Genomic DNA, 14,321 nt, shown 5'->3' on the forward strand with positions numbered 1-14,321 from the left:
AAGATCAAGGGCTAGCAGCTCCCCAATCGGGAGTTATGGTGGCTCCAATTTGTCAACGGTCATGGTAGTCATGCCATTCCCGATGGGATGGTTTTCGTTTGGGACACATTGAGCGGAAAGAGTTATATCCAGCTGCGGCCATAAGGTCATCGATGCGAGAAATATTTTGTTTATAAGTCTTCGTGTTGAGCATAGCTTGAAGCGGGGACGACGAGGAGCAAACAAGAAGTTTTCTTGACCTCGAAAATTGGGGCTGATTCTGCACGTGGGTCAGGTTGCCAAGGAAGAATTTCTTTTAAGGTAAATAAAAAGGAAAAAATGATTTCGACCTGCTCTGGATGGAAGGTGGCGGTGCCATTGCAGTGCTGAGGAGACAAGTGGATGAGCAAGAGAGGCCGCCAGGGCTTGGGAAGGGGGGTTACCAAGCAGATGGGCCAGGTGTGGATAGAGTAGACACAATCTGCATGAAAAAGAGGAGTAGGGGTGCCATGGGGAGGAGAAGGGGAGCATCGGCCGCTGCAGGGGAAGTGATCATGCTCTGCATGGTTGGGTCATGAGCGTGGTGCACCAGAGAGGGCTGCACGAGATGCAGGAAGAAAGGGGGCTGTTGGAGAGCGCTGCAGAAGCTTGGAGGACCAAGAGCTGCAAGTTGTGGGGGCTAAGAGAGGAAGAAAGGGAAAAAGTGGAGCAAAGGAGGGGAGTCTGCAGTGAACGAGGGCGCTGTCTTGTAGAAAGGAGAGCATGAAAGAAGCAAACATATACACAACAAGTTTTAAACTTTTTCTCACCTAGAAAAACATGGTGTTAATTCTGACATTCACACTTTAAAGTGTGAATAACACTTTTCTCGCTATCAAAGTACAATTTATGATGGAAATCTTATATTTTTCACATGTTTATTATTTTCACACCCTCATTTCATAGAAATAAAAAAATGTATCACAATTGTAAGTAAAAAAAGAAGAATCTTTAGGTATTATACTCTATTTCGTACATGAGAATTATTTCTACTTTCAAGTTACTATAATGAATTATTTGCACATTGTTGTTCCAAGTTACTTAGTGCAAAATTTTCACAATGAAAAGATTCGTACATGTAGTTCTAGTGCGTATCTTTTACACCATAGTTCTAATTGATAAATATTTCTATGAAAATAGCTTTTTGAGTATGTAAATTTATCATTTTTACAAAAGCATAAATATCCATATAGAAAATTTTGCTACCAATAAAATATTGACAATAAAAGGAAGCCCTTTTTAGGAAAACATAAATATTGGGGATGGGTCTGGGATAGAGAGAGAGAGAGAGAGAGAGAGAGAGGTGTGGAGACGTGAAGAGGGGGGGGACTGATCTTGATAAAGCTTGATTAGCTTAGCTCACAACCAGCTCAAAGGTTTCTTCAAAAAAGATAGCTCTACATTGAGAGTGCCAATAAATAACCAAGTTGAAATTCATGGTGGGTGTGGTGGAAAAGTAGAGATGGAGTAATGTGAAGCATATACAATAATATTGTCAGTGAATGTGACCTTTGTGTGGAGGTGCAAGAAAAATAATGAACTAGAAATTGACATTTCTTTACCTTTTAAATTCAAATGCTAAGTACGAAAAATATGATACATGTTTTAGAAGTGTAGAATCCTTAGTAAGAGTGAAACCTTAAAATTTTTAGCTTGTAAAACATGCTAAATTTTTTCTATTACAAGGCCACTCTCAAAGGTGCACTTTTGACATACAAAATTTAAAGATGAAAAGTAAATCAAGCTAGAGAACCAGCTTCACAAATAGTAGGGATACAAAGCTTGAAATGATGTATCACACATTTTGATAAAAAAACAAAGAATTGAATTTTTTCGAATTCGTTATGTTTTCATACATTTTTCTATCATTTTGAATACACTTAATAACATGAGATTACATGAAAATGAAGATGGACATAAATAAAAATGAAATATTGCAATACAAAGGACCATATTTATAAAATTAAGCCAAATACAAAACTCTTGATTGAGTTCTATCATATATATCCAAATAAGTTTACAACGTACTACAAAAAGGTACAACTCATCATCTAAATCTCTTTATAAATCTTCTTCAAAAGAAACCATGTCCTCTCCTGGAAGCCAACAAGTAAAAAAACCGTCCTCTCGTCCAACATTAGACACTGGAGACCATCCTTGCAACACTTTTAAACATATATTCCAGTCATGCCAAGAGTTGTCTTCATTTTGAAGCTCCCAATACTCGTTGAATGGTTCCTTCTTTAAGATTCCAATTTTGGCAGCATGTTGTTATTTGTCGACGTCGATCACCACAGCAATTTTAGAGGAAGGACCAATGTCAGGAGAGTGACTTACAATTAAAACTACATCCCCCTTTCCCATCCATGGTCGAGCACATCCTGGGTAACCGGGATGTAGCAAACGCTTCCTAAAAATAATGTCACTCATTTCATAGATCATCTATTTGTTAGTAGGTTTCAAAGGTAAGACAAAACACTTACGCAAGATTCGACTTGTTGGGATCAAACACAACTTTCGATGCATAAATCTCCTATTAGAGATTATTTTCATCCCTGTCCCCTTGTCAGCTTGCAAACCTTCTATTCCACAACCTCCATTCATAAACTCTCTAACTACAAAGAGTTGAATGTTTCCATTGTACTTATGTGATAGAAAATCCTTAATTGTGCACACGGCCCTCATCATGCACTCAAGCCTTGGGTTTGGAGTGTTATCTATATTGATAATCACATTGTCACCATATTCATATTTTTCAGTATGTAAGTAGATTTTTGTGTAATAAATGACCTCTCGTTGAAGATGACCACGCTTGAGAACTCCCAAGGGTGCAAAAATCTTATATTTTTCTTCAAAGGACTGAGAGCAATACCCTTTTTGCTAACCACCTCAAGAAAAAAATTTGGGTGTAGTCTGTGTGCCTTCTCATACATCTCCTTCGCTAGATCTTCTGAGGTGGATAGTACTAAGCATCTTGCATGCCATTCCTCAAAAATTGTGACATCCATGCTCTCTGTCGAGAATCCTTGTGGTAGTAGAAGGCACTTATATACGTCTCAGAGCATCCTTTTGGTAGGAGATATGTCATCCTTTTCGATCTCTAGTTGTTGTAGAGTTCTAGATAGCAAGACTCGATTGTGATAGTTAGTGTATGTCAACTCATTGAATCTATTGTTGGTGGGTATCTCCACAATTCCTAGTATATTTCGCTCAAATCGGTAGCACCAAGTTCCATCATAACTACCATGCTGTATAATATCATCAAGTATTTCTCCACAACCTACAAGTAACACATGTGAGAGTAAATTACATAGGGACCTGCTGAGAAGAACATAGAAGACACGTCTATTGTTTTTTGCATTTCAAAACAAACATAAATCAATCCAATAGATACCTGCAACATGCTCAAGTGGTGAGACCTTCTCACCCTCTTCCTCCTCCATGATAATTCTCCATGCTGAAAATAGTTGCCTAGCAGCATTGATGCTCTCTCTTGACCATCGATGGATGCGAGTGTAGTTATAAAAGACATGTGATATGTCAACCAAAATCATTCCAACGTCTTTTAAGGTCTGGTCAATGCCTGACACACTATTTAAGATATGTGGCACGCACCATTGCATGAACTTTTATTGCTCCTCTGCAATGAAGGTGCCATCATGCCTAACAGCATTTATGGGCCATCTCCCACCATTACGAAGGGTTCGTGGTATTGCATTTGATACTTCCTTTATTGCACACTCTATGCTCTTTAATATTTCTGTATCTTTGACCTTATCAAAAAAGGTCCTAGTGAACTTCTTAAATAAGTTCAATGCCAAAATATGCATCACATCATAGACAAGGTCAAGACTGATGTCGAATCCGTATAAGTGATATAATCGCCAAAGTGGCGATTCTCCTGTTAGGCCAGCCTTAGATAAAACCTTATTGCATTCAGCCTTAGTCTTTTTCCTTTTCGATTTACGTATAGCATCTAGCATCTCATCAACATGCCTCTTCTCAGGTGGATATCTTGCAAGGTATCTGCTATCTGTATAAACATACTTTGGTATTCGAACACCCTCTGATATCTTTTTCATAGGTGCTACATCTCCTTTTGCATCCGTTCTTCCCTCCATCTTTTAAATGTCCTAACTTACACTGGGCGGGATAATCTCCGGTCCATGACATAAGGATTGCTTGAAGAGTACAATTTTCCCTTACATTTTCTGCATTCTCAAAGATGCATGCAAGATGTTGGATAGTTGAAATTTAGAGTAAATCCCTCCACAAAAGCTACTTCAAGCTCATTGACTAATGGCTCTAGGAAATACGGAAAAACATCTCCATGTCTCGTTGCTAGCTTCAATAAGCTAAATGGCAAGAAGATAACTGGAAGGGGTCCGATTATTATTATGATACACTAACATACCTTCACAAACTTCCTTTAAGATGCGTCCAACTTTGAGAAAGGGATAACTCCATCTCAAATTCTCGATTAATAGCACCCCAAAAGGACGCATCCCACTATTTCTCTTCCTCTTCTGACATGCCAATCCTCTCTCCATTGGGCAAAAATTCAGAAACAAGAAAGTTTCCAGGACTTGACATATATCCTACTTGCTTAAACTTATTTTCTAATTCCCTAATGTTCCCTCTAGTGCTGCGGACTGCTTCATGACCCACCAACCGACACAAGGGTACCCAAGGGAGCTCTATATCTCGATGTACCTCATGCTTAGCAACCCAAGTTTGCAAGAGTTTTGCATCAAGCTCCACGTACCTAGTCTTGGTCTTCTCAACATAGACATCAAGACTAGTCTCTTTTGGGTTCGAAAGTTGGGACTGGGTATCAACAACATCCTAATGAGGGTTGGGTGGTTTCCGATTCTGTCGGCATTACCTTGCGACATAGAAAATATTCGAATTTTTGTCAACTTGTCTTTTATCACGATGATTTAATGAGCAAAAAGCGAACCTCTAGGAATACTTAACAATAACCTGGATCCTTAAGTCAAAAGCAACTTCAAACATTAGAAGACAAGTGTAAAAACCTAAACACATTGATTAGAAAGTCATAATTACAAAAAGAATATGAAAGTATTCAGCAAATACGAATGCAGGGCATCACGATGATTTTGTTGGTCAAGGATATGCCAAGTAGAGGTAGGGTCCGAAAGCTCTGAACTATTTTTAGCTGATACGAAGCAAGCGTATCTCTCTAGATGCAATCACCTGTGCTTGCATCTTAAAGCCATGTGCCAATTTGCCATCCTTGAGATGCGATATGCCGAATAGGAGCAGGACGAAGAAGCACTACCTTGCACAATTTGTCGAGAAACAATGCAATTTATCGCACTACCTTGCTCAACATGTAGGCCAAATGTGGCAGGGCTAGGGAGCCAGCGCTGTTTTCAGCCAATGCGGAGGCAAGGCATCGCCCCAGGTGCATTCAACTTGAAGGCATGTTGCGCTATAGAAGATGCTGAAATGGGGATCAAAATTCAGTTTTCAGCTGATGCGAAGTGAGCACATGTCTCCAGATGCAATCACCTTCGCTCGCATCCTAAATACATCTCGTAGTTTTGAAATCACTACTACTATTGGCGAAAGAACTCACATGGTACTGTTAGTTGGGGTTGTCGAGAAAAAACGCAGTGCTTGGCACTTTGTCAGTCAGAGATGCCGAATAGGGGAGGGGCGAAGAAGCTCTGAACTGTTTTTGGCCGATACGAAGCGAACGCATCTCTCCAGATGCAACCACCTATGCTCGCATCTTAAAGACATGTCGCAGTTCGACCATCATTGCTGAGATGGGCAAAAGAATTAACATGGTGCTTTTAGTAAGGTGTTGTCGAGAAGAAACGCAATTTTTCGCAATGTAGGCCAAATGTAGTTTTTGTCGAGAACATGTAGGTCAAATGTGGCAGGGCTAGGGAGCCAGGCTGTTTTCAGCCAATGTGGAGGCAAGGCATTGCTCCAGATGCATTCACCTTGAAGGCATGTGCCACTATGCAAGATGTTGAAATGGGCAGCAAAAATTCAGTTTTCATCTGATGCGAAACGAACGCACTTCGAAGCGATGCGAAGCGAACGCCCCTTTGGACAGCATTTTTCAACCGGGATTGACAGCGTTTTTCAGCCCCTTTCGACAGTGTTTTTCAGCCGGGATTGACAGCGTTTTTCAGCCGGCATTGACAGCGTTTTTCAGCCAGGATTGACAGCGTTTTTCAGCCCCTTTGGACAGTGTTTTTCAGCCAAGATTAGCCGCATTTTCAGAGGTCTACATCAGCGTTTTTGCATGGCTGTAGCAGCGTTTTCTCCAGATGCAATCACCTACGCTCGCATCTTAGAGACATATTGTCAGCCATCATTGCTGAGATGGGTGAAAGAACTCACATGGTACTGTTTGTTGGGGTTGTCGAGAAAACACGCAATGCTTGGCACTATGTTAGTCAGAGATATGCCGAATAGGGGAGGGAAGAGGAAGCTCTGAACTATTTTCAGCTGATGCGAAGCGAACGCATCTCTCCAGATGCAATCACCTATGCTCGCATCTTAAAGACATGTCGTTGGCCATCATTGCTGAGATGGGCAAAAGGACTCACATGGTAGTGTTAGCTAGGGTTGTCCAGAAAAAACGCAATGCTTGGCACTTTGTTAGTCAGAGATATGCCGAGTAGGGGAGGGAAGAGGAAGCTCTGAACTATTTTCGGCTGATGCGAAGCGAACGCATCTCTCTAGATGCAATCAGCTACGCTGGTATCTTAAAGACATGTCGTTGGCCATCATTGCTGAGATGGGCAAAAGGACTCACATGGTAGTGTTAGCTAGGGTTGTCGAGAAAAAACGCAACGCTTGGCACTTTGTTAGTCAGAAATATGCCAAATAGGGGAGGGAAGAGGAAGATCTGAACTATTTTTGGCTGATGCGAAGCGAATGCATCTCTCCAGATGCAATCACCTACGCTCGCATCTTAAAGACATGTCGTCGTCCATCATTGCTGAGATGGGCAAAAGGACTCACATGGTAGTGTTAGCTAGGGTTGTCGAGAAAAAACGCAATGCTTGGCACTTTGTTAGTCAGATATATGCCGGATAGGGGAGGGAAGAGGAAGATCTGAACTGTTTTCGGCTATTGCAAAGCGAGTGTATATCTCCAGATGCAATCACCTACACTCGCATCTTAAAGACATGTCGCAATTCGGCCATCATTGCTGAGATGGACAAAAGAACTCACATGGTAGTGTTAGCTAGGGTTGTCAGAGAAAAAACGCAATGCTTGGCACTTTGTTAGTCAGAGATACGCCGAATAGGGGAGGGAAGAGGTGTTTTCGGCTGATGCGAAGCGAGTGCATATCTCCAGATGCAATCACCTACACTCGCATCTTAGAGACATGTCGCAGTTCGGCCATCATTGCTGAGATGGACAAAAGAACTCACATGGTAGTTTGAGCTAGGGTTGTCAAGAAAAGACGCAATGCTTGGCACTTTGTTAGTCAGAGATATGCTGAATAGGGGAGGGAAGAGCAAGATCTGAACTGTTTTCGGCTGATGCGAAGCGAGTGCATATCTCCAGATGCAATCACCTACACTCGCATCTTAAAGACATGTAGCAGTTCGGCCATCATTGCTAAGATGGACAAAAGAACTCACATGGTAGTGTGAGCTAGGGTTGTCCAGAAAAAACGGAATGCTTGGCACTTTGTTAGTCAGAGATATGCTGAATAGGGGAGGGAAGAGGAAGATCTGAACTGTTTTCGGCTGATGCGAAGCGAGTGTATATCTCCAGATGCAATCACCTACACTCGCATCTTAAAGACATGTCGCAGTTCGGCCATCATTGCTGAGATGGACAAAAGAACTCTCATGGTAGTGTGAGCTAGGGTTGTCCAGAAAAAACGCAATGCTTGGCACTTTGTTAGTGAGAGATATGCCGAATAGGGGCGGGGCGAAGAAGCTCTGGACAATTTTCAGCTGATCCAGGGCGAGCGCATCTCTCCAGATGCAATCACCTACCACCTACGTTCACATCTTAAAGACATGTCGTCGGCCATCATTGCTGAGACTTCCTAAAGAACTCACATGGTAGTGTTAGCTAGGGTTGTGGAGAAAAAACACAATGCTTGGCACTTTGTTAGTCAGAGATATGTCGAATAGGGGAGGGAAGAGGAAGCTCTGAGCTGTTTTCGACTGATGCGAAGCGAACGCATCTCTCCGGATGCAATCACCTACGCTCGCATCTTAAAGACATGTCGTCGCACCTACCCTCCGGAAGACTTCTCAAGCAAGAAACCCTGCAAATCCGTGGCGTTTTCCATCAAACCAGCCCAACGTTTTCAGCAGTCACCTCCATAGCAGATCAGCCCCTTTGACCAGCGTTTTTCAGCCGGGATTGACAGAGTTTTTCAGCCCCTTTGGATAGTGTTTTTCAGCCTGGATTGACAGCGTTTTTGAGCCCCCTTAGACAGCGTTTTTGCGGCCATTGTCCAGCGTTTTTCATCCCCTTGGGACAGCAATTCGCAGCCAAGATTAGCCGCATTTTCAGAGGTCTACATCAGCGTTTTTGCATGGCTGTAGCAGCGTTTTCTCGAGATGCAATCACCTACTCTCGCATCTTAAAGACATGTCATCGGCCATCATTGCTGAGATGGGCAAAAGGACTCACATGGTAGTGTTAGCTAGGGTTGAGGAGAAAAAACGCAATGATCGGCACTTTGTTAGTCAGAGATATACTGAATAGGGGAGGGAAGAGGAAGCTCTGAACTATTTTCGGCTGATGCAAAGCGAATGCATCTCTCCAGATGCAATCACCTACGCTCGCATCTTAAAGACATTTCGTCGGCCATCATTGCTAAGATGGGCAAAAGGACTTACATGGTAGTGTTAGCTAGGGTTGTTGAGAAAAAACGCAATGCTTTGCACTTTGTTAGTCAGAGATATACTGAATAGGGGAGGGAAGAGGAAGATCTGAACTGTTTTCGGCTGATCTGAAGCAAGTGCATATCTCTAGATGCAATCACCTACACTCGCATCTTAAAGACATGTCGCAATTCGGCCATCATTGCTGAGATGGACAAAAGAACTCACATGGTAGTGTTAGCTAGGGTTGTCAAGAAAAAACGCAATGCTTGGCACTTTGTTATTCAGAGATATGCCGAATAGGGGCGGGGCGAAGAATCATTGATCCAATGTTTTTCAGCCCCTTGTGACAGCGATTCTCAGCCAAGATTAGCTGTATTTCTAGAGGTCTACATCAGCGTTTTTGCATGGCTGTGGCAGCGTGGGAAGTGCATGGGAAGTGGTCTGACAATCACTCGACTCTGGACCCGAGACTAGCCCCCCTAGACCACACAAAACTGATTATATATACAACAGAGTACCTCCCATCCATAACTACTAAGAAATATCTTTGAGAGACAGCTACACATATCCAGACTGAGGTGGGAATGATAGGCTAGCCATGGTGTCCACTCGCCACCCTTGGTATCACTGCTTCGCATCCCGCCAAGCCCTTTGGACCACTAGAATGCCGACCACCTAGTCCATTATCCGGCAAGTGTAAACCAAGACGCCTCAGCAAAGAAAAGAAACAAATAAGGGGCCAAGGAGCATCCTTGTCGGACAGAATGAGAAAGATGAAACCGCCACGCAATGTAACCACCACGGCATCCTTGTCATCTGCTCGGCAAAAAACAAACTCTAAAGTATATAAAAATTATCCGTCATCTATTGTTTTGAGAGGCTATTTGGTATAGGGACAGGATGGGAAGCAGTGGAAGAAGGGGAAATGCAAGGGAGAATGAGGGAGCCAAGCTTGAAACCGACAGAATTTGCCCCAAATGGACAGTGCCAAAAAGAAACAAATGTCATCCCCACTGATGTCATCTGTGCACATAAATGCATTCACCCATTGCAAGGCTCTATGGCTGTGGATTTAGAGGGGGTATTGGGTACTGCCACAAAATGGTATGTCAAGGCAATCAACCACATTGTAATTTTCTGGCCTTCAAAATGGTTTTACAGGTGACTATGGCCTTTTGAAAAGGTTAATATAACAATTCAGCTCATTTCATTTTTCTCCCTCTCTCTCTCACGCAGGGCATTTTAATCTGGCCTTCAAATGGTCTTATAGGTCACTATGGCCTTTTGAAAAGGTTAATATAACATTTCAGATCATTTCATTTTTCTCCCTCTCTCTCTCACGCAGGGCGTTTTGAAGACGTTCTGATAACATTTCGTTTTTCTCCCTCTCTCTCACTCCAGAGCTCGTTGTGTTGCCTTTGAAGGGCCCCCTGCCCCGCTTTCCCTGCTGACAAACGCCCTCTCTCTCTCTCGCAATCACATCAAGCCAAACACGACACATACCCTATTCGCGTTTCTGGACCTCGCCCTGACGTTGCTCCCGCAGGCTATATCGCCTCTCTTGCTTCCAACAGGCCTGCCTCAGCTAACGCGAGCTCGACGCTTCCAAGCTATAGTACTTGGCCATTTTCTTCTTTTCTTTTGACTTTGAGCAACGACGGCGCCGTTGCTCAAGTTTTTTAAAAAGCTCCAAACAATATTAAACACTATATTGTGTATTTAGATATTGGCCTAAATTGAAACATCTTGCGCACGTCTTACCATGCATAATCGATTATTATTCATCATTTTTCTTACCTTCACTTCATGCGCTCATTTTTTTACGCCATCGTCAACTAACGTCTTCTCTGTGCACCTTCCTTTGTCCCTCAAGCTTTTCCATTGCACCTTTCTCTTCCCACAGACTTCTTCTCCATTGGCGAAGCTATCTCTTCTGTGCACTTTCCTCTTTCCCTTGACCTTCTCCATTGCACCTTCCTCTTCCCATTAACTTCTTCGACGAAATATGCAGCTCCTGCAGCTTGTTTCAAGCTTCAACTTCGTCATCAAGCCACCGTGCTCCCACAGTTGCAAAGAAGCTCGGCCTCTTCGTGTACTTATAAGGTACTTTTTCATTGTGAAGTGAAGTTCCATTGCTTAACTCCACCCATTAGAACCAGCATTACCCAAATATTGGGATAGCAATTCTCCCTTTGGCATGAGTTTTGTAAAACAAAACCCTCCCCCTTGTTTAATATCATCTTTACATATTGCTTACAAAAGTACAAAATCAAGCATGGTTTGTAGTCAAGGAACTATTTGAAACATGATTGAAATCACAAATATAAGCCAATATCATTCAACAAAATACCATGGTTATCTAGAGGGTGATTTTTATTGATACAAATTGGGCCAATTTTTGATGTGCTTTTGTTTTGTAGGGCTAATAGCAATCACATCAACATGGCGAATGAGCCTTTGAAAAGCATCTTCTTATGGAATGCTAAAAAAGTAGCAGTGTTTGTTAATGAATTTTTGGGAATGGATCACTATACGAAAAGTATATGCAAGAACAATATCGACGGAAGAAGTCTCTTGTACACCTCTGTCGCTTCATAGGGAGCCTTGGGAATAGAGGTTAGTGGACATAGACTTGCTTTGCATAGTTGGGCGCAAAGCAAATTGGCCAAGGCAGAGACTTTGTCATCCACTCCAGCAAAACAAGTTTCGCAAGAAGTGCCACCTCACATGCAGCATGATCATTTGTCCTTGACATACGTATACGTTGGGAGAGATGAAGCAAATTTTTCCTGCAATGAACTCAATTTCCAAGCTAAATCAGAGTCTCATTTTGTAGTCCAAATCCCAAAGAGTGCAAAGGAAAAAGATTTTCTTCGTATTAATCATGCTTGGGAGCATCGCACATACAATAGGAACATGGAACGGATTCGCATGTGGACCGAACAAGGGCTAGGTTTGTTTCCCATCGACAAGTTTATGCAAGCAGATTTCAAGAAGGACAAGGAAATGAGGCAGCAAGTGGAGAAGTTCATTCATCGGAAGCGAAGAACACTATCTCCTTTTCGAGCCCTCAATGAAGCCAAGGATTCCGATTACATGACAGAGAGACAAATCTTTCTAAAAATAAACTAACATAGACGTTACATGAGACTCAAAGCAGGGCCATTGTTTGAAGGGCTTGGTAAAATCCACCAGATCCCAGTGGAAGATATCTTACACTTGGAGAGTGTTGATGAAGATAGAAACCATGAAGAAGTAGGCACTGAGATGGTTGACCTTGAAGTAGATGATTTGTTTGAAGGTATAGAAAATCTATCCGCCCCTCTACATCATATACAAGAGGTTTGCTATGTGCCTACTAGTGGCCAAGAAAAGGTCAAAATCATGGGAGCATTCAATCATATATTGAAGAGAATGTGAGATGTAGATGTGGATTGTTTCCCAAAGGTACAGCACAACAATTTTGCTTCATTCCCGTCCTTGATTCGCACACAAAGGAAGTTGGCAGAGGCATAGTCTTTTCAAAGTCACATGGTGAACATGATTATGAGCGGTGGAAGGTGGAGATTGAATCATTGAGCAATGATGCAAAGAGTCTTTATATTCCTGGAAGTCTTCTACCAGGATCTAGATTGCATATTGTAAGTACCCCTCTAGTATAACATCTAAATTACATTCACTTTTAAGATTTTTGATAGCTCACTTTTTATGTTTCAAATTTAGAATCAAATAATAGAGGTTCCAATTGTGTTTCTTAGCAAGATTGAGCCTCGATCAATCTTTCTTAGCAAGACTCAGCCTCGATCAATCTTTCTTAGCAAGACTGAGCCTCGATCAACCAATGAAGAAGGACATGTAATATTTCTCTTTTGCTTTGTAAAGATCAACTATTTGTCTTTGAATATGTTTGCTAACTACAAGTTGCTTATAGCCTTGGAAAGAAACAAGCCCCTTATCTTTGCAACAAAAGTCAAGTGTGAATTCAACCATAGAAGACACAAAGAAGTGGTCTCAATCTCAACTAGAGGTAAATTCATTACATACCTTTGCGTATTAACTTTGGTGTTTTCTCACATGTCAATGTTCTATTCTAAAAGGATGAGAATACTCCTACTGGTTCGATCACATACACTCAATCAAAAAGGCTATCTATTGCTTGTGACTTTGAGCATTCAAGACAAGTAGAAGAGGTATGCCTACTCTTGTTAAGAGTTGATTGTCTATTTATCTTTTTGTAGACCCTTCAAATTCTACTTCTTTGATTGTTTAGGTTACAAATATTGCAAATGGCTCACCCTCACATGTTCAAGCATCCATTTCTTCTAACAAATAAAAGATTGCTTGCTCAAAGATTCTAAATCAGGTATATATTTGCATTTATTGAAGCATCAGTGATATTCCTTCCATTAAAGCAATTTTTTGTTGAAAAAGTTCAATGGACCGCTTGGTTTCGGGGATCCACAGCCAACAAGCAAGCAACTTGAAGAGGTACTTAATAAAAAGGCTCCTCTATCTTGCAAGTTGATTAGTAATTTGTGGTATATATATGCTTTTTACTTTGCTTTTTCTTTAACAGATGCTTGTAGCTACAAGTAGCCCTCATTTAAATGCAAAACTGTGCAATAAATAGTACCATTGAAGAAAATAACAAGGTAGATTATTCTATGATACATGGGGTACAAAATGGTTTATTTTGTTTAAATTTCTCTCATCCTTACATTGTACATGGAAAATGTTTAACTTGGATGGCTCCTTTGAAGACCCATCTATTGGAGTGATTGAAGGATTTGTAAGGCTCATACTATCCAATCTTTTTTTTTCATGTGATAAGTAGGTATGCATTAGTAATAATAAAGGATGATCTATAGGTTGCAAATCATCCATCAGAAAGCGAAGAGGAAAGTGAAGATGAGATACAGAAAAAGGTATACTTGCTTAATCTCAAGGATTCCAATTTCAAATATCACTTAACTCTACTATGTTGTGTAGGACCATAATGATCCCACTATAAGAAGCACACAAGAAAAGAAGGAAAGTTGTGTGCATGAGCAAATTGATGGTAAGGGCTATAGACAACTCAAATTTAGAGATATAATGTTCCTTTGTCTACTCAAGGATTCAATGTGTATTGACAGGGGAAAACCCATACAAAGAAAATGGTACCTCCAAAAAAGAAGGTATATTTTTATTGCTCCAATTTATTTGTAGAATAGTTGTAATGAAGGGCTTCAAACATTGACCTGTTTTGTAGGCTCTTAGGGATATCTCTAATAATCAAGTGCAAAGTGAGAATGTGGTACCAATACAGGTTTGTGATGTCTTAAGCTATATGTTGTGATGCCTATTTCACAAGATATGTAGAAGCAAGCGGAATGTTTTTGCAGGGCATAGATAGAACAAGCAAAACCTCTAAGAGAAGCATAAAAGTTCCAGCTAGATTTAAGGAGAATGCTTCCA

The 14,321-nt window shown here is 41.3% G+C and overlaps 1 pseudogene; it reads left to right on the forward strand.

The window, feature by feature from the left end:
- Nucleotides 1-11,294: 11,294 nt before the first annotated feature.
- On the forward strand, nucleotides 11,295-12,171 carry LOC147425027 (uncharacterized; annotated as a pseudogene).
- The last annotated feature ends 2,150 nt before the right edge of the window (nucleotides 12,172-14,321 follow it).

The sequence above is a fragment of the Adiantum capillus-veneris genome, chromosome 25 (assembly GCF_014529385.1).
Source record: "Adiantum capillus-veneris isolate H3 chromosome 25, ASM1452938v2, whole genome shotgun sequence".
Classification (NCBI taxonomy): Eukaryota; Viridiplantae; Streptophyta; class Polypodiopsida; order Polypodiales; family Pteridaceae; genus Adiantum; species Adiantum capillus-veneris.